This window comes from Lagopus muta, chromosome 1 (genome assembly GCF_023343835.1).
Source record: "Lagopus muta isolate bLagMut1 chromosome 1, bLagMut1 primary, whole genome shotgun sequence".
In the NCBI taxonomy this organism is placed as follows: Eukaryota; Metazoa; Chordata; class Aves; order Galliformes; family Phasianidae; genus Lagopus; species Lagopus muta.
In genome coordinates, this window is record NC_064433.1 from 66,660,992 (window position 1) to 66,680,945 (window position 19,954).

General features: G+C 39.9%; 1 long non-coding RNA gene across 1 annotated transcript; it reads left to right on the forward strand.

The window, feature by feature from the left end:
- Positions 1-8,718: 8,718 nt before the first annotated feature.
- On the forward strand, positions 8,719-17,220 carry LOC125688363 (uncharacterized). The gene is made up of 3 exons (XR_007374688.1): positions 8,719-9,773; positions 11,516-12,005; positions 15,625-17,220. It is a non-coding gene; the product is annotated as an uncharacterized LOC125688363 (long non-coding RNA).
- Positions 17,221-19,954: the final 2,734 nt, after the last annotated feature.

Sequence of the window (19,954 nt, forward strand, 5' to 3'; positions counted from 1 at the left end):
ATCACTAAACTGCTCTGGAACCACCATATACTTTTAGTTCCTCTATTTTACTATTTGATTTCCCAGAGAGGTCACCACATTAAGCTTGAAAATGTATTTTAAAATCATTGCAGAATTTCTTTAGAATCGCACATCCACCTGCTGTTTATGAGATAAGCCATGAGTAGAAAAGACAAAAATCCTGTTGGCTGAGAACCTCAAAAATTAAGTTGAAAAATAGAAACAGCGGAAAAAAGCAATTCTTGTGGAGGCATCAAAATGTTCAGAGAAAAATTCTGCTACTTGTAGAAAAAACAAGATTACCTGGAAGTGCAGTGATCTTGTCCTTTCTTCAGGTAGCAGAGTACCAGTAAGGTACAGAGAGGCTGTGAAAATGAAGATGTTCTTGGGAAAGTAAAATACAATAAAATACACCAACCACTGTATGAAGTAAATGCAGTAAGTGAGCAAAGAATTATTAGAAGTCTTTACCAGAATCTTTTACTCCCCTGCAAGTTTTTACATACAAACCTGACCTCTCAGCAGGTACAAAGGAAAACAAAATCAGCAACACGGAGTAAGATAGCAAGGCATCCAGAGAGAAACAACTTTTAGACTCTGGCAATGCTGAGGAGTGTGAAAATCTGCTACCAAATAGGGTTTGTGTCACGGAGGATATGAATCCCATATCAGAAACATTTATCCTTGAAAAGGAATTCACGTTGATTCTATAAATGGAGATTTTTTTTTATGAGCCTGAGCTGACAACCATATGGGAACAGAAAGCTACAAATGCCAAAATGAGTCCAGGAAACCTGAATAGAAGACGCATTCAAGGTCATCCAACTAGCAAAGGAAAAATAGTGAGGCTAAAACTTCTTTTCCATTGACAAGTTCAGTCACACGGTTTATTTAACTGAACTTAAAAGCTAAGAAATATACTTTAATAAATGAGCTTGTGAGTTAATGAACCAATGCATTCCTGTAGATAGAACTGTTTGGCTGAGATTGCTAAGCTGTGACACTTTTCTTCAACTCATGTGTCAGATGCCTGTATTTTCAGACCAGGTATTATTGCAGTTTCTCCTAATATTTAAAAGCCTGTGGTTTTCTGCACAGTGATAACTTGAAATTTCCAAGAATTGACTGTTTGGTGGTTTTTTTTTTTCATTCTGAATTGTGTTGCTTTCTTCTGATAAAAAAGAATATTCTTTTTGCTTTGTTTTACCTCACTACCTCATGGCCTTACTTTTCCCTAATAAAAATTCATCTTTTTTTTTTTAATAATGTAGCTCTTAGTGCACTTGGGTACAGTGATATTTTACTGCAGTTTGCCTTTCAGACAAGTTTTTACAGGCTTCTCGGAAGGCCTTACCCTTACTGATTTTAATTCAACAACACGTTTCTGATCAGGGTGACTCGACTGAAGAATAACCTTTGGTGGACACACATACACTGTGCTCAGATGTTTCTAAGTGGAGTTCATCTTGTGTGCCCTGGGTAATAACAGGACAGTCCTAAGTTTTCCAGCTTCAGATGGCCCTTTTCACAGGGTAACTCCTGAGAGTCCTAAAACCTGGGATGATCATTATGGCAATGTCAGCAACCTACCATCACTCACAAGGTTGTTTGGTTTCCTTTCCACCTTCCTCCAGAGTGCCTTGAATTTAAATGTGAACATACAGCCTTGTCCTCTGTGCTTCAAGATAGAGAGTGACAGAAATACATCCAGGCTGTATCTGCTAGTCACTGATGCCACTTCAAGGAGTCCTTCAGAGGTCATCCTACAGGAAATATACACACAAATATACACCTGCTACAGAGAGGAAGAACTTCAAGCAAATGTGAAAAAAGGGGGACAGAAGATGCCTTTCTGTAACTTTAGAAATGTTAACCCCATCGCAAATTCAGCATCCACACAGGAAAATCCAACTGCCAGCTTACTTCTGTGCCAGATGTAGAAAGTCTCTTAGGCTTTTCTCTTCAATTTAAGAGAGTACTAGCACCAGCCAGGAGACAGTGCCAGATGCAGCAAGTTTTAAAGCAAACTAATGGCGTTGGATAGTCTCCTGCTCTAATCTCAATTTAAATTAGTAACTAGAGGCAACACACTGGGAGCTTTTTTAGTCTACTTCCTCAATAAGTAAATCAAATCTCAAATAAAATATTCAACATATGGAGGCTGAGTACAGAATGGTGCAAGTTTGAACATAGCCCTTAGCGCGCACTGAGGAAGCACTTTTCCTAAGATGCTGGAAATGTAAGCAGCTCAGTTTGACAACATGTCCAATTTTATTTGTTTTGGAATATATACTGTTCTGGAGGCATGCAAAAAACATCCAGGGCGCTGCGGAGGATTTTGCTTCTACTTCTCCCTTCTCTTCTTTTTGATCTCTTGCTCTCCACTATACATATTGTATCAGCCACTATATGATCCATCCTCTTCTTTTCTGTTGGCTCCATCCCTCTATGTCCATACAGCCAATATCATGACAAGCCCGAAGTCCACAGTTCCATAAACCAGCAGCTTTTATCAGAAGGAGTTAGGAACCCCCAGCACTGGCAGCAGTATCAGCCCTGGCCAACTAAGATGTTTTTAGGATGATATTCTTGGCATATGGTGGCATCTTTAACAAAGCTAGCAGTGACAACTGAAAAGCTGCCAGGTAGGTTTTCTCAGAAGGAAATTAGATGGAGTAAAGTGTGGTGGTGAAAAGAATATTTCAGGACTTATTCGCATTTTCTCATCCTTTCTTAACATTTGAGAAGGGAGGAACTTGATTTGAGGGGCATGCCCCCATTCAAGTAAGCAACACAGTGTTAACAGATCAGCCTTGTGAAAACATCTTTCCCTGTCTAACCTGACAGATTAGTTCAAAACACAAGCTCTGCCTAAATGGTCTGTTAAGCTCATCAGTAAGGTCAAAATGTACAAGTGAAGGTTTAGAGAGATTCAGAAAAAAGATCTGGGTTTCCTATCAAGGTCTTCTACTGACCAGGTGCACAGCTTCAGACATAAGCTTCTAATGTTTTGTGCAAGTAAAGCCAGACATCTATGAGATTAATACTCTACTACACCTAAAAACAATATGTTCAGCTCCAGTGCCTAAAAGACCCTCATACTGCAACATCTTACTGAAATTCTGAGGTGCTCTGCAAAAATATGTTTAGTCCTAAGGAGACATATCCATAAAACCATTCATTTCAGCTTCTGCTCTTTGTAAAATGTGGAAAATAATAGCTTTTCTCTCCCAGATACTGAGAAGTGCATCTTTTTAACGTTTGTGAAATCCTTTGTGGTTCTTATGTGGGTACTCTGTTACTCTAGCAGTCAAAATAGCTGACTCTCACTGCTACTATGGTTAAATTTCTCTGGCATAAGCAAAGGCAATAACATAAATTAAGAGGAAAAACCAAACCAGAGCCTTATTTCAAATGAAGAAACAAGTATAACTTCTTGAAGAATATCAAATGTCCTCTTTGTAAAAAAAGGCAAACAAAATTAAGACCCTCTTTGCACTTCAGTGTCTCCTCACATTCCCTGGTTGCAGCTGGTTCTCCACACCGAGAAGACATTCAAAGAAGTTTTCATCAAGAAAGTCATTCAGATTCTTATACTCACATTTATGACTACAGGGAAACTGAACCAAGAGATTCTTTTTGCTGTGGGATTCATTTCTGTAAATCCTATGCAGCCCATAAAGCCCAAAATACAGGCTTCAGTTTTACACCTTTTTTTCCTTTATTGTGTCTAACAGCACAGACCTCTCAGGCAGAAAAGACAGGGGTGTCAGGGAACTAGTTACAGTGTTTCTTCCTGACATGGACTCAGCACAACTTTGTTCTGTAAAGTAAAGGCAAATGTTTTATGGTTTTACATCTGGAAAGCACTGCTTCATGTACCACTTGTTTTTTAGGCCAAGAACAATAGCATGAATTGCAAGCATGCTTATAGCACAGTTGTGTCTGCTCTGCAAAGCACACCTTGTTTCCCTAGGAGCTGGGGGCCAGGAATAGAGGACATGGCTATTCACACAACAGCATCTTCTCCAGTTTCTGCTCACACTGGAGGACAGTTAAGGACCTCCTGACTTCTCACACAAGATTTAGACCCAATGAGTGCAGCACTGTTAAGGATACCTACGTTAGATACCCTCTTTTTCTGTACCACTACTACAGGAAAGACACACAAGAGCAGAATTCAGGTATTTTCCTTCAACTAGCATTATCGCCTCATTGCATACATCTTTGATTACTGATCAGCAGAGACCTATGAGGAAGACTCTGGGCCTCACTATAGAGCCCGTTGAGGACAATCTGGATTACCCTGTGCTCTCTGATCAAGGAGATGCCCTCATTTTATCATGGTCCACAGTAGCGTTAGCTGGGCCTGCCTGCCACATGCCACTTCCACCCCACGGCCCTGGCAGGATGCATGCGGTGCCTGGCCTCTGTCTGGAGGAGCTGAGGAAGGAAAAAGAAGGCTTTGTGAGAGGGAAAACACCCAACAAAAGAAGATGAAATGGAGCAATTAGAGTCTTCCTATGCAATCTCCAGCAAGCTGCCAAGCCTTCTTGCTGCAGCACTACAAGCAAACAATTGCCTTTTTCAGCTGTAACACTTTTCACAGCCCGGACAGCAAGTGCTGCTAATTCCTAGCTGCCTTTTAGGAGTTTGCATGCATGTGCTGCTCTATTTAGAGGCCAAGGAAAAAATAGCTTTAGCACTCACCAGATGTACAGATACAAAATGCTTGTTGCAGTACTGCTGGCATTCAGCATATGGTTACCCTGATTTATTTCTGTTAAAACAGAAGCCAGTGTTTCTTCACACTGAATCTTGCCGTAGTAAAAATAAGGGGCAGTCTGTGTCCTGGAGAACTTAATTCAGCGATAAAGATGACATTTTGTCATTGCCCTTTTCCATCATTTCTGTACACAGGCACTTGAATGAAAGGAACCCAAAGTATTGTGCATTATACCTCATGCATTTCATTTCCTAGGAAATAAGCAGTGAGTGTTGTTTATGCAGCCTGACAATGAGACCTGCTTTACAGCAACAGACCGTTCATTTTTGTGCTTAGACTGATCAGGAAAAACATTTAAAGGGTTTGCTCAGCAGTGAGATACTTCTGCAGTAATTCTGGAACATTGTATTTCTCTTCTGCCCAGATGTCTGTATTTTTTAACAGATACTTATGGTAGCTGTGGTTTTCAACTGTGTACAGAGGCAGCAAGAGCAAATTACCATAAAATTAGCATGCCCTGCTTCAGATTGTAATTCACATGAGGGGAATGACAAACCCACAGACCCTCTCTAGACCATCGTGGGATCCCAAAGCCCACCTGCATGCAAGAACTACATGGGAGAGATGAGGCTGTGAGAAGAACGAAGGGACAGGGCTTACCTTGAGATCAGCAAGGCTGGTCATGCCTCAACCAACAGAATCCAACTGAGCAAAGACAAGAAAACTGGTGGTGAGCTATGAGGCGTCAGCTGCCTGTGTACATGGCTCAGGAAAACAGACGTGCACCATTCCTGGACCAGGAGACAGGGATGAGGCAGCCTTCTCCCAAGGCAACCTGTATGTGAGGGCTCTGTTCCCTTGGGCACCTATTGCAACAAACTCACTGCTCTGTCTGGCTGATGTACTCATGTGTTAGTGCAACATTTCCCACCCAGGTAACATGCAAGGATTGCTTGGTAATTAATAAGGATATTGTCTGAAGCAGCACTTCACCAAGATACCAGACCAAATGATAATGCATTGCCACACGTACTCCTGCAGTTTAAACCACACAGCATTACTGTGTGGTTTGCTTCTTGCCCCTAAGAGTTACTGGGCCAAGCAAGACAACTGCAGTGTTGTGTCCTTACAGCAGCAGTCTTCCCAATATGTACATTGGGAACACATTCATTGCCTGAGACCAATTGGGATGGAAGACATTATAGAAATAGAGGTTATTAATAATAATGGGACGGTATGTAAAAGTCAGTGACTCATTCATAGTATGTGTCTCATAGTACCAGTTAAGTTATAAAATGTAAACGCAATTACATGCAAGCTGAATATATTTGCCTTATTTTGCAGTGGAGTTTATATTAAACCTTCCCTTTCATGTTTGCATAATAAATGTGAACAGAGCTTTCTATTGCATTCTTACTTGGATGATTGCTCTTGGTTATTTAATAGTGTATGCTTTGTACAAGGGGAGGGAGTAAAATTAAGCTTTTATTATGAAACTGTAGAACAAAATTAAATGCAAATGTTTGCCTGGTGTGGAAAGGTGATTAACATATTTCATGTTAACTCACAGGTGGCACTTCTTATCACTGACAAGAAACTGCTGATACTATTGTTATTGTTATTATTATGGTGTATTTTAGTAACAAAACATGGAACAAAATAGGTGTCCACAGCTCCATGGTGCTAGAGATAGATATGCGGTGGAGATGCAGCCCACTGCCAGTATCCTCCACTAGCTAGCAGAATTTGCTACAGGAGATGCTGAGGGTGATGCACTCCTGCTGGCACAGAGCCTGAGCAGCTCATCAGCCTCTCACCAGCTGTTCAGGAGAGATCAGTGGATCTTATGTGAACTTACTTAATGGTGGTGGTGGATCTCAGGAGGTGTGAACTCCTGTCTTCTCATATCTACTTCCAAATCTCCCAAGCTTTGAGACGTGATTCCAGATACAGCTGATTCAGCTGCCAAAATGCCACACAAACACTGAACAAGAAGACAAAACATACTGGTTTTGTTTTGTTTCACTCTTGCAAAGCAGAGGTGAAGAAATTTGTTCTTTAGTGAGGGTCAAAAAGATTTTTCAGTCTCTTGGCAGGACCCTTACTAACAAACACCAAAATTTACACCACTTAACAAAAACCACCAAAAAACCCACCAACAAAGCAACTTCCTCCCACCTCCCCCAGAGAAGAACTGTCACAGTAGAATGCAGAGTAAAGAAGACAGCAGACGTAGAATATTATATCTGAAAACATGAAAGCTTGTTTCATGTACAAACAAGAAAACTGAAGAAAGGCACATACAATTATAATAAGGTTGGGGGAAGAGAGTATTAAAGAATATGATACAAACAGTTCCAAATATATCAAGAAAAAGAAGTGTGAGAGAGACTCTGTAGAACCAGTACAAGGTCAAGAGACACAGCAAAACATCAAACTGGCACACTGGAAGCAAAGATCCTTCCAGCCAAGGACCCTGCCTGTGTGAATGATAAATAGCAGATAATGTGAAAACCAGGAGAAGGACTGGTACTTCATCTCACCTGGCAATCTGCTGCTCAGGGAGTCTCTAAACCAAAACTTGCATCTGCCTCCTTCCAATTTTAACACTTTTCTCATACATCCTAGTAAACTTTTTCAAACTTAAAGCACCAAGGATGTGGAGAAGTATGGTAAGTGTGAGGTTTGAGTAGCTGGGATTCTTCAAGTATGAAAGAGAAGAAGCCGGTGTGCTGCCAGCAAAGATTCCTTTGCAGTCCCAAACTGCTTGGAGGTGAACGAGTCATAGTTTCTTGGAACAAAGAACTAGAGAGCATTAAAAAGAAATAGCACATAAATGTTTTAGAAGAAAGGAAAGGCAGAATTTTTCAAGCCATCATATGTTGGGGAGCTCACTGCCACGGGATGTGCAACTACACAAAGTATAAATGTGTTCAAAACAGACAAAACTCACAAAAGAAAAACCTGTCAATGAGTGCTGGCTATCACACACTCTTTCTTCAGAAAGTCCTGAAAGCCACAGGTGGCTGAAAGCAAAGAGTTTGTGTCCAAGGAGGTTCTGTCTTTGTAACTTACCCTATGTTTATATCGTTCCTCTAAGCACTTAGTACTGACATTGGGCTAGAGGGGTGCTTGGCCCTTCCCAGTACTCCCAGATTTTCTGTATGGGAATAAGGCACACAAATGAAATATGAAAGAGCTGTGGCATTATGAAATGAGCTAATGGATTACAGCTAGGTTTGGGATCTATTGTCCATATTCCAATTTTCATGCATGCACATATATTAAAATACCAAGTCAATTCACTTGACTTTGTAAAATGTAGGCTCATTGCCATTCAGAAAGATATCTTTTGTTAGTAAGACACCATGTTATCAAACACCTTTTGTTTGCTCCTTCAACCCATTACGATTTATGCAAGCCCAGTAAAAGCTATCATGCCACTGTTTCCAAAGTGACCCTAATCTCAGTGTACAGTTCTTGGCTTTATGCAGATGCTAATTAACATAACTACAGGGCAAATCAGCACAATGTGACCAAATAAATAAATTTTGCTGTGTACATAAAAGAAAAAATTCCACACCCCATACCCGTTGGTTTTTCAGTCACAGTTGCACAACATTAATAATGTACTCATGATCTTAATAGAAAATAATCCCTTGAAAATTAATTACCACTAGACATTAATAAGCATTTTGTTAATTAAGCCAGTAAGCCAATTAGGCCCAAGGTGAACTTGAGGGCAATTAGCTCCGTAAACAACGTGAGCTAGGTCTTAGAAGTGCACTTTTAAAATTTAAAGAGCATAGTTTTGGAGACTGGATGGCTTGTGGGATTGCTCATTACAGAACAAAGCAACGGCCCAAATCCAGCCCAGGTCAGCAGCAGCCAACAGCCATTATCAACCGGCAGCTTATCTGTCTGTGGAGCAGCTGGTCCAGACCTCATGTGAGACCTTACCGACTTGTAATTAATAGCTCGTTTCTCTACGTAAACTAAATCAGAAAAGCCAGCAAAAAAGTAATTTAAAACTACCTCCCAGCAAAGAGCTTTCTCAAATTATAAAACAGAGCATAGTGAAGAAAAAAGCACTTTATAGCTGATGCCCTTTTACTCCAGGTAAACATCAGGCAGCCAGCTACACACCTTCCTTGGGTCTTTTGCAGGCCACAGGCAAAACTTGCAGGGACAAACCAAAATGCAAACCAGATGCAAGCAATCAGCAGCTTCTCTATCTCCAAAGCCCACAGTGGGACCCATTCCTTTTGAGAGATCTGTGCTTCTCCATACTTAACAAACAGGAAGAAGATGCAAAGCATGCTGCTGGAACAGCTCTTTTGTGGGCTCAGCTGCAGGTCTTACTCCTTCAGACTCCTCCTGTCATTTTATTTTATGTCTTATCACTGGTCTCAGCCAGCTCAAGTACTTCAAGCCAAAAGCATCTAACTTCCCCTTTCTCTGAGCTGAAGTGAAGGGGCTTTGTCTCTGCAATTTGGAATGGATTTTCTCCAGCGTTCCAGCATTTCTCTAACTGCATTTGAGAAAGCCACCAGTAATAGTTTCAAGTTTGTTGACCAGTAAATCTGACCAATGTTTGGAGTGTGCATAATAATGACTTACAACTCTCAGCTCCACAACCACATACGTTCTTGTTGCTTTCGTTAGTAGCATGTTTCTGAATTTGAATTATCATCTCAGCACTCCTGACAGCAACGAAGTGGATTAAAATGAAGAGAATGGGGAATTGCAGCTTTAAGATGCAGTTTTACACCTGGATGTTTCCAGGGGGTCAGACACAGAACATGGGAAGAACAACAAACTCCTCAAATAGTTGATGGTTGCCGGAGGGACGGTCCCATGCCTTGTGTCTTTTCTGAGGCTAACCACGCTGGCGTTACTTCATCTTTCCCATCAGAAGCATGAACCACAAAACAGTGCATAAAAGAAAGTAATACCTATGTAGTTAAAAGGCTCTGAAACTCATAGGATATGAATGAGCAGCCAATTATTCTGTGAATAATTAGCAGCTAAGTTGGAACACGTTCAGGTATGTGTATAAGTCTCTGTAATTGTTTTTATTAATTTTTAAAAATGCTGGATCATCTTATCTACAGCCAAAAACATTAATACTTGCATTAATTAGTGTTCATAATACAGTGTATCTTTTGGGCTTTACTGCAGTCACTTGAATCCTTGCTTACAATGACTTTCCAAAAAAGATCACATTGACGAAGGAGTTTTAGGTTTATTTTGAGCATGGTGAAAAATATTTTTCTGGAAGAGTGGTCTAATTTTATCTTTGGTTGGGTTTTTTTTTTTTGCTCTTTCTTTTGAGTGTTTTTTTTTTCCTCTTCCTGCCTTAGTAGAATGTGGGAATAACAATGTAGGCTTGACTATGCATATAAATTGAACAATTTGCAGTAATGCTCTAAAATGCCACTGGGAACAGAATTCAAAGGGCTGCTTGCAAAAACAATTGCTTTTAAAAAAAATTAATTTCTGAAAAATAAACGCTGAAATTGGCTAGGTGGGTTACAGGGTTGAAAATGGCAAAGAGAGACTTTCATCTGCTGGTCACGGCTTCAGATCCTATTTAGGCTGAAGAGCAACTGGAAGCCATTACTGTGACAAAGATATTTTGGGTCTCTGCAAATTTTAACATAATAATCTGTGCTGAGCTTATGAGCAAGATTGGAGTTCACTGAGAAGAATAGCAAAAGTCCCATTTTACTACTGGCTACAGAGGGGGCATTATTATTTATCCCACCGATTAAATATAAATCTTTCCTTGTTTTTAAATAGCAATCATTTAATCATAGGCACTGTGAAGCAAAACAATATTCATATCCTTAGCCTACCAGTAGCTGCTTATCCTTTATCAGACATTTATCCTGGTGTTATTGGTACTGCTTATGTACTTCCATGAACTTAGTCACATGTGTAGGTCTAATTGGTCCTGCAATAGGAGAAGGCAGGAGACATTTAAGTCACTTAAATGAGGCTGGATGGAAAAATAAGAAACTGTTTTCAGGATGGAATCACATTTCAGTGAAACTAAGAACCTTAGGCAGTTTAAGGTCAGTGCAAAATTACTTTATGCTCTTTATCTACTTGTAAAAAGGCATCTACACATTTCCCCTATATAAAATTGCAGTATTTGGATACGTATTTCTGTGTGCTCATTTCTGGTCTGAAACAGGATTAGCACCAGAAGTTTCAAAACAATCAGTCTGAATGAACCAGACCATATGAGATCCATCCCTTCAGCAGAGTCGGGTGCTTCACAGAGTTGCTTCACCAATAGGTGCTACAGATGCTTCACCAAAAGCAGGGATGTCTGAAAATGGGAAGATGTCCAGACCACTTTTATAGGCATGAATGAGAACATTTTCCAGATTCTATGCCTAAGTTTCACAACTAAAGCCTGTGCTTATTTCCAAAAACTCATTTAAGTGAAAGCACATACAGAAACATGCACATAAGGTGCACAGTAACCAGTTTATGAATGTGGCTGTTTATTTCTGGTAGTATCCACAATATCTTAAAAGATTTCCTCACAGAAAAGAAGAACAGGTTGCTATCTAAGCAATAAACAGACTGAAGGTTTAAAAAATACGATGCTTGAGTGTTCAAGAGCAGCAATAGCAGCTTTCTAGGAATGCAAATGTGGTGAGAGGCTGCTCTAATGCTGAAAGAATATGGTTGTATTGTTAATTTTATTTTATGCTCAAATATACATGTTCGTCTCTCTCCCTAGTTGTGAATATCTAACTACTCCATTTCATATAGGACTATGCTAAGAAGGGAGCAGGAATGCCACCAACATGAAAAACATGGCAAAAATGCTGGCTTCCTAGAAGAAATGGAAGGATGGGCTGACCATGAATTCAATGATGTTCAAATCCAAGCAGAGCCAGCAAATTCCCAAGCTTTGCTCTGCAGTTGCTGATTTGTGGAGGAGATAAGAGGAAGTTGGAAAACTACCATCATCACATCTTTCTAGAGAGAAAGTGAGGCTCCTTCTGAAGAGGGGAGAGTAATTTACATCAGTCTCATGAATGACTTGGAAAGTAACCCCCAGAGCAACGACTCCTGGCTACTCACAACTATGGTCATGACAGTTCTCACTGGAGCTGATCTTTCTGCAGTGGAAACAGCAAAAAAGACACAGACAGCATCTGCATGGCCACAACTACCTTTTGACCTTCCCTAGGCAGAGTGATGCTCAGCTGCTAAGTCGATACAGCAAGCACGGCGGGAAACATAACGACTCCGGCAGGTAAGGAAGCAAAGTTCAGTTAACTTTCCTAAATGCCCTTCAAGATCAGGCAGTGAGGCACTGCATGTTTAATCATGGTGAAGGATAATAGAGATCAGAGAACCAGGGAAGCAGCTCAGCTAACTTCAGGCATGCTCTGTTAAATGCTATATGATATAAAAATGCTTTACAGTCCATGCAGCATACTTCTCTTGGCTAAGGACCATCACACATTGAAATTAAAAGTAATTAGTGTCCCTTAAGGGTTTAAAGAGAATTGGTTTTTATAAAGCATTTCCTTAAATCTTTATGTTTAGTAAAAAAAAAAAAAAAAAAGACATTTTTATGCAGAGTGGCATTTGTTTACATTTAGCACTTTAAGAGATTAAAGAGATTTAAGAGATTTGACTTTCAGAGCAGTTGTTAAAGCTGGAAAAAAGTTGCTGTTAAACTCCCTGAATTATACTGTTGAGACTGCTAGGCCCCTGAGGTATGAATGCAAAACATTGTGATCATGGTCTTCTGGTCCCAGAGAGGATTCAAAACAGAGGCCAGGGCTCACAGCAGAGACCCAACTTCTGCAGTGTACATGTAGCCCTCACCTTGGCAGCCCAGTGCTGTTCAGACATGGGAGACAGTGTGGTCAAGTTGGTCCCATGCTGCCTGTCCAATCTAGCAAGAGGGAATCAGGGTGTCTATTCTGGGAGTTATTGATGGCTGGGAAAACAACACAAGCCAAGCCTTCAATACCACACGCAAGTGCTGCTGCCTGTAAGAGACATGAGCCTTGAAAGAGGAAAGAAATACTCTGAGGGATGTACCTGAGAGGTGGATAGTGAGGCTTCACAGGAGCAGGAGGTGTCTCTTCTCACCTGTGTTCCATAGTCTCCTTATCAGAGGCTGGCACAGATGGAGGAGTTCCCATACTTGCTCTCCAAAGTTGATGGAAGTGCATGGGAATTGCAGCCCCATTCTCACGGTGACCCTAAATTACAGGAAGAAAAAGAATACGCACTCAGAGATTTCATGTGGATTAATAATTAACTCTTTCCTCCAATCAAAGATTTGATTTAGCCACATAAAAAACAGTATTTCACTCTCTGCTTTATCTGGTGACTTATCAGAAGAAGTGATTTCCACACTAACATTTAGATGTGCACCTTGATGCTGAAAACACAATGGCCTACAGTGCTACTCAAAGGATAGTTGATTATGCTTTATTTACGAACTGTTAGTTTAGCAACTTAAAAAAATATCCATCAAAACCCAGCGGTTGACAATATTAAGAAATGACATACAACTTAAGATAAACAAAGCACTGATAGACTCCCATCTATCATTAAACCTCACATCACCTCTGTACACTGTGCCCTCAAGCAAAGATGAAGAGTTCCACTGGAACTTCTCTGCCCTCTTTGTAATGCTTTATTAGTTTAGATTCTACCACAGATTGCAAGATTTGTGACCAAAGGCTCCAGTGCAGATTGAAAGTACAATGCCTTTCAATGCTTCAGAGAGAAACAATTTGTAATTGCTATGCTGCCAAAGCAGCACAATGAATTGAGCTGGTCCCTATCTTGCAGACTCTCCTACAATTACAGTAGCGTTTACCGATCTTTAAAATCATTCACCATCCAGAATCTTCTCCAAGGTTATACCTAAGGAGCTAGCCATTGAATAACAGAAGTTAGTGTTTCTAAAAAAGGCATTAGATTTGCCAGCGTGGGAAATTGTGTTTAACCATAAATATCTCAAGGGCAACAGCAATGACGTTTGCTTCACAGAATTGCATAAATGTGCTTCAACTTCATCCAGTAGTTCAACTTGCAAGCTTATTTGATGCTCAAGTCTGCTACTGAGAAGAGCAATCCAGCTGCCAAATTCGGTGAAGTTTTGAAGATCATGTGGCCACAATGCTGGAAAGGAGACAGAATTCATATCACTTGCCTTCGCTCTCCATCTCTGAACTGTTCTCCTCAGTGCCCATCACACTGCTCCATAGCAAACACCAGCAGCAGAGACTCTAGTTTCCCCTTGAATATCTGTTTAACTATGTATAACCATTATTACTGTTTTGAAGGTTTTCATCTATCATCTAACTTTAATCTTCCCGTCTGCAATTTTAGTCTGTTGCCTCTTTGTCTTACCAACAGTTCACATGGAGAAATACACAGGGGCGTGTTTCTTTACAATTATCTTTGGATAAAAATAGTAATCTGAAGGCTTTGAGACTACAGTACTATTTTATCTTCTGAACACTCCTTTAATTTCCTCACATTGTTACAATGGAAGAGAACCCATTAGCTGACTGCACACACACATGCATGCATGCACACAAGAATTATAAGCACAATATTCAACAGCATATGGTAAACTCATTTGTGTCTGTCTTTCTATGGCAGGTCAGGCACTGAATAGTACTCATTTCCCAGAGTCATTGTTGGCAGTAAAGAGCCTGCATTGGTGGATAGTGGCTGGAATAGCAAGTGCAGTGTGACTAATTGCATATTTGATATTCATGAGATAAATTAATTAGCTGCTTTTTCCCACTGAATAGCCTAGATTCAAATAACAGTGTCAGATGTGAGGTATGGTAGATGTACGTGTTTTAAAAATAGCTCCTAGGGTGTATGTATAACAGTCTGCTACTACAAAATTTAATGTAGCTTTGCCCTCAGCCAGGAGTTGCCTGGAGACTGGCTAAAAAACAAAAACACTGCATATATTGTTTCTTTTTTATTTCCTTTTCTTTTTGAAAAGGTGCATCTTACCCCCTCAGCCTTGAAACAAAATAGCTATAAAAGCTGTTTGGCGCGGTATTTATTTATGCAAAACCTAATCTAAATAATGGATGGCAAAAAAACCCTGCTGTGACTATTATCTGGCATAGGACTAAAACTGTTCCCAGCTTAAGTCCCACTAATGGGATTCAGGTGGCTGGGGACAGCAGTCTGAGGTGGACTTGCTACGAGGCCGTTTCCTGCATCAGGATCAGAGTGAAGCAGCTCCAGCTTTCTAAAGACACCCAAAAACCAAGTATTCACTCTCAACTTGCCAAATGCCTCTCCATGTCCTGCTGTTGCATGCCCAAGTGGCAGGTACATCACCACTCCAATGGCATACATGGACAAACTGCTGTATTTGTCTCCCAAACCATGGGGAAGGACTTGAGCACATTTGGTTTGTTGTGGTTCTCCTGTCAAACTGGAATACTACGTAAGGTTTGCCCAGGTACTCTGCCTTCTTGATCTCTTGCCCAGTGACTTTTAAGGCTTTTGCTCAGTGAAATATGACAGAAGAGTAGCAGTCTCAAAGGGAGATAAGTTCCTACCACTTTCCCAAAAATAACTGGCTAGGCAGAGGATGGTGATTTTATTAATAATCTAACCCCTGAAAAACTGCAACAGCACTAGCTTGTACCTTAGTAAATACGAAAAAATACACATAGGAGATAAGCTGTTCAGTCTCTGCCAACCCAAAAGAGGCATTCACAGAGGTTTTCCCTTCTCAGGTACCGAGCTCCATCGCGCTAAGATGCAAAAGTCTGAATGTAATCAAGTTCCATTACAGCAGCAATTTGTGTAATCATACGTCTTCCTGCTGATGAGACTCCACCAGTGTCATCTTCTTTCTGTTACAGGGCCTGGAGTTCAAGACCAAGACCTCAGAGTTTGAGGCTAGAGGTGTGAAAAAGATAGGAACCACACCAGGGAAAGATTTTGAGATGTTAAGTACCAGAGTTTATTTCATCTGAAAAGAGAAAAACCTATGATTCACTGGATGACTTTTCTCAACATTTTGTGGATTGAAGTTTGCAGATGATAGAGAGACGTCTTTTCAAAATGCTTCACTCAAAAGGAGAATATTTCATTCTGAAAATATGAGTAGAATACATGACACAGGATAAGCATGAAATTCTTCCTCTATAACATTTCTGCAACATTGACATCATTTCACAAAACATTTCAAGTTTGCCTATCCTCTTTTTTCCAATCAAAAGTGTTTCTAGAACACTTTTCTCACAGGCAGCCTTGCCTGCCTGTGTAGCTGATGCACTCTGTAGTGCCCTTGGTGACTTCACTTGGCTCCCGCTAAGAAGAAAAGTACTGAATGAGGCAGTGCACCTGGATTTTAGCTTTGCTCAGCCAGGAGGGTCTGAAAACAGCTGGAAATACTCACAATGCTTAAAAAGTAACTCAGAATCCCAGTGGTTTCTGAAATACACAGAACTCTGCAGGCAGGAAAAAAAAAAAACAACAAAAAAAAGAGTCTAGCTCTGCATTGCCAGTCTGTTTCCCCATTGTTGATGTTTTATGTCAGTCTTTGAAAATCCACTTTCCAGTAAAATCCATCAAACTTCTACACAAAGAAATATGGCCTGCGCAAAGCAAATGACACAAAGAACAGAAACTGCTTCCAGGACCTCTGCAGTGTGTGTGGGTGGCAAGGCCTCCAGCAGCTCTGTCCTGAGGAAAGGTTTAGTTGGGGCAATCAAGAGGTCTATGGGTACTGTTTGACAACGTTTACACTGGCAGCCAAAAGGGGGGCTGCACTTTGCTTGATGAATTTTGTTTGTTGTTTTCATTTAAAAGAAGAAAAATCGATAAAATAATGAGCTTAACTAAATTCTAAATTACGTAGATTAATTACTTCCTAAAGTTAGCTCAAAATTACAAACAGCTTTTTGATTATGTTTTTATCTGGGTAAAATTGCATCAATTACATAACTTGCACTTCAGAAAATAGTTCCCCTTAAGCTAATTATATCTTAAACAGATTTATCTGTGAAATTCACAGCTGCAAATTATGTTCACCTGCAGCATTTTTCACATGCAGCCAAAGAAAGAAGAAAATACTTGGGTTCTCACTTCTGTAACAATTCTTCGTTATAAAAATCATTCTAAGTAAGAAAATCAGTTTAGTCTTCAAAGAACAAATCTAATCCAAAACTAAGGCTTTGTTTTCCAATTGTCTAATCCATCAGTTGCTAAATTCAACATATCCTTCTCTGCTAAGATATAGTCACTGTTTATTACCTGCACGTATTTCCATATTTTTAATACAGGATTAATATGCTTAACATTAGTTTATGCAATGAGTAGATAATCATAAAGCCGTAAGGAGCTGCACAGAACATTACTAAGCAATACAAGAATATGCTATAATTAAAGTTGTGCTTATACTTCACCTGCGACTCCCCACTCTCACTCTCTTCAATAAGAGATACAATACAATAATATGAATTGATTTGGTAAATAAGGACTGCTCATTGCTCAGCAGTTTAATATTTTTCAAATAAGATATTTAAACACTAGTTGTGGATACATAATATGAAAAGTTTCATTTTTTACAGTCCTGATCTTCACAAACAAACTGCATTCTACTCAATAAAAGCGCTCATAAATCTGGCAGGCAGCAGATTGATTTGAAGTCATTCTAACTTATATTTTCCTAAGATTCCTGAGTAAAGTGCCATTTTGATCACCTCTTTTTCTCTCCAAGCACAAGGCCTATGATACCTCCATATACAGCAGATGTTCTATATATAAGGGGAGATTAAGCTCAAAATGACCACGGACCAGGTCATAAGTTAAAGCTAGGAAGTCATACAAAATTCTGTTTTATGAGCACCATACTTGCAGAAAGAACAAAAATGAAACCAAATCATCTCTGGGGACACCAGCCATCTGTGTGAGAAATGCTTGACTGGGAGCTTTGCATTTCTTGGAAATGAGATTACCTTTCCCCAGGGACAGAACGCTATTGCAGTGGTATGTGCCTACAGAACCCAAAGACAAGAAGAGGTTTAAGTATCAAGTGGAACCTGTTGATGAAGCCTTCTTTCTCCAGCTGCAGGTTGCATCGGGGGGGCTGTAAGAAAGGAGAGGACAGACTCTTTAGCAAGTTCTTTTGTGATAGGACAAGAGGAAATGGTTTCAAACTAAAACACAGGAGATTTATGTATCATTAAAAAATAAGTTTTTCTTATAAGGGTAGTGAAGCACTGGAACATGTTGCCCAGAGATGTGATGGAAGCCCCATCCCTGTAGGTATGCAGGGTCAGGCTGCACAGGGCTCTGAGCAACCTGACCAAACTGTTTATGTCCCTGTTCAATGCACGGGAGCTCAACTAGATGACATTTTAAAGGTCTCTTCCTACTCAGATGAGTCTTTTGTTCTATGATCTTCTAGAAAAAAAATGTCCTACCGATAGCATTTCTACAGCTGATATTCTTTTAGATGCTTTATATGAATTGAAACATATAAAGCATTTCAGGTCAGTAGAATCTAAGGAATGGACCTACCAATTTCAACATGCAGCAAGATTTACAATAGAGAGGGGCTCCTGTGAGGCTTTGCAAAGAGGCACTAGAGCATCGTGTTCTGTACATTTGTACCATTGTCTATCTTCTTCATCTTTATAAGAAAACCCATTATGTTATGTACAAGCTTCCGTGATTGACAGCAAATGAGTAGGATATCCAGAAAGAAGTCATTATCTTCAAGAGTGCAGAAACACAACCCTTAAATATTGGCCAAACTTAAATAGAAAAATAAATAAATCTTTTCTTAGGTACACTGATGAAAAAAATTCTAAGCTCTTGGCAAATGCATTGGTTTTACTATGCCAAGCAGAGATCAGTGTGTATTATTACCACTTTCCAACTTCTTCACCTCATAAATAATACAAGAAACAGTGACAAAGACTGGTGTGTCTGTACCATAACTAAGATGTGGCTCACACATTCAGCAGTCTGGCATAAAGAGGATTTCACACCTTGCTCAATGCACTCTTGCATTAACTCCTTGTCAGGTACTAACAGCAAATGCCACAGTTTTGTTTAATCAGCTCTACCTGCTGCTATCAGTGCCAGTTAGTCCAATTTATCACATGCTCCCCAAAAAGCTGGAGCTGTGCTGCTTTCAGAGGGCAGACTGTGCGGGGAAAACAGCTTGTGCCCAACATTTCCAAGGAGGGCTGATCAAAGAGCAGAGCAAATGCGACACTTGGAGAATTTTTTTTCCTTCCACCAGCTTTCTCTGAAATGCCTTCACTGAAGCGACACGTCTCATTTGCTGGCTGGATTAAATTCAGAGTTAGAATCAGTGCTTCTGAGAACTACAGCATTTGTCCAAAAGGAACTGAATAGGTTTTTTTGTTTGGTTGTTTTTTTGTTGTTGTTTTGTTTTGTTTTTTTACTGTGTTGCTCTCCTTTTGTATCACCAAACTTAAAAGTTGTTTTTTCCTCCATTGTATCTAAATTTATTGATCTGTACTACTATTTCATCTACTGCTAAGATGAAGAGAACCTTGAGGCTCAGATGAGACTTTTTGGTGTTGTCCAGCTTGAGATGTTAGCTAATGAGTCACCTTCAAAGATACTCTCACAATACAAACACAAATCAGAATATTTTCTAAATTTTTTCATTCAGAAAACAGTTTTGCAATCAGTCAAAATCTTTCTTCTACTGAAATGAGTATGCAGAAATGCAGAAGGAAGAACAACTGGTGGCCCAAGAAATGAGCAATTTAGTTATGGTGGGCTTAGCACTCAGCCAGTTCTCTCTAATGACGTGAGTGTAAACATATTTTCTCTACTGGATAGGCAGGCATTTTACAAACATTGTGTATTTATAGATTCATATATGTGCACAAGAATAAAGTTTATGGATGAGGGGCAGTCACCTCTTGGGTTTAATCAGGCTCACAATTGCCACAGACCTTTTCCTTCTCCTCTGAATAAGCAGCAACACCCAGAGTTCTCCAATACAGACAGAACTAATGTTCAGCACATCCAGGGATGAGTTTTGTCAATGGGACCATGAAGCAAAACTCTAACTCATGTATGAAAAATGGATCGGAGCCCAAATACATTGCCATTAATGCAACTTCCATTGAACCTCATGGACTTTGGATGAAACCAAAAGGTACTTTTCATTGTTCATGCTAAATTTTTTTTGTTTTATAT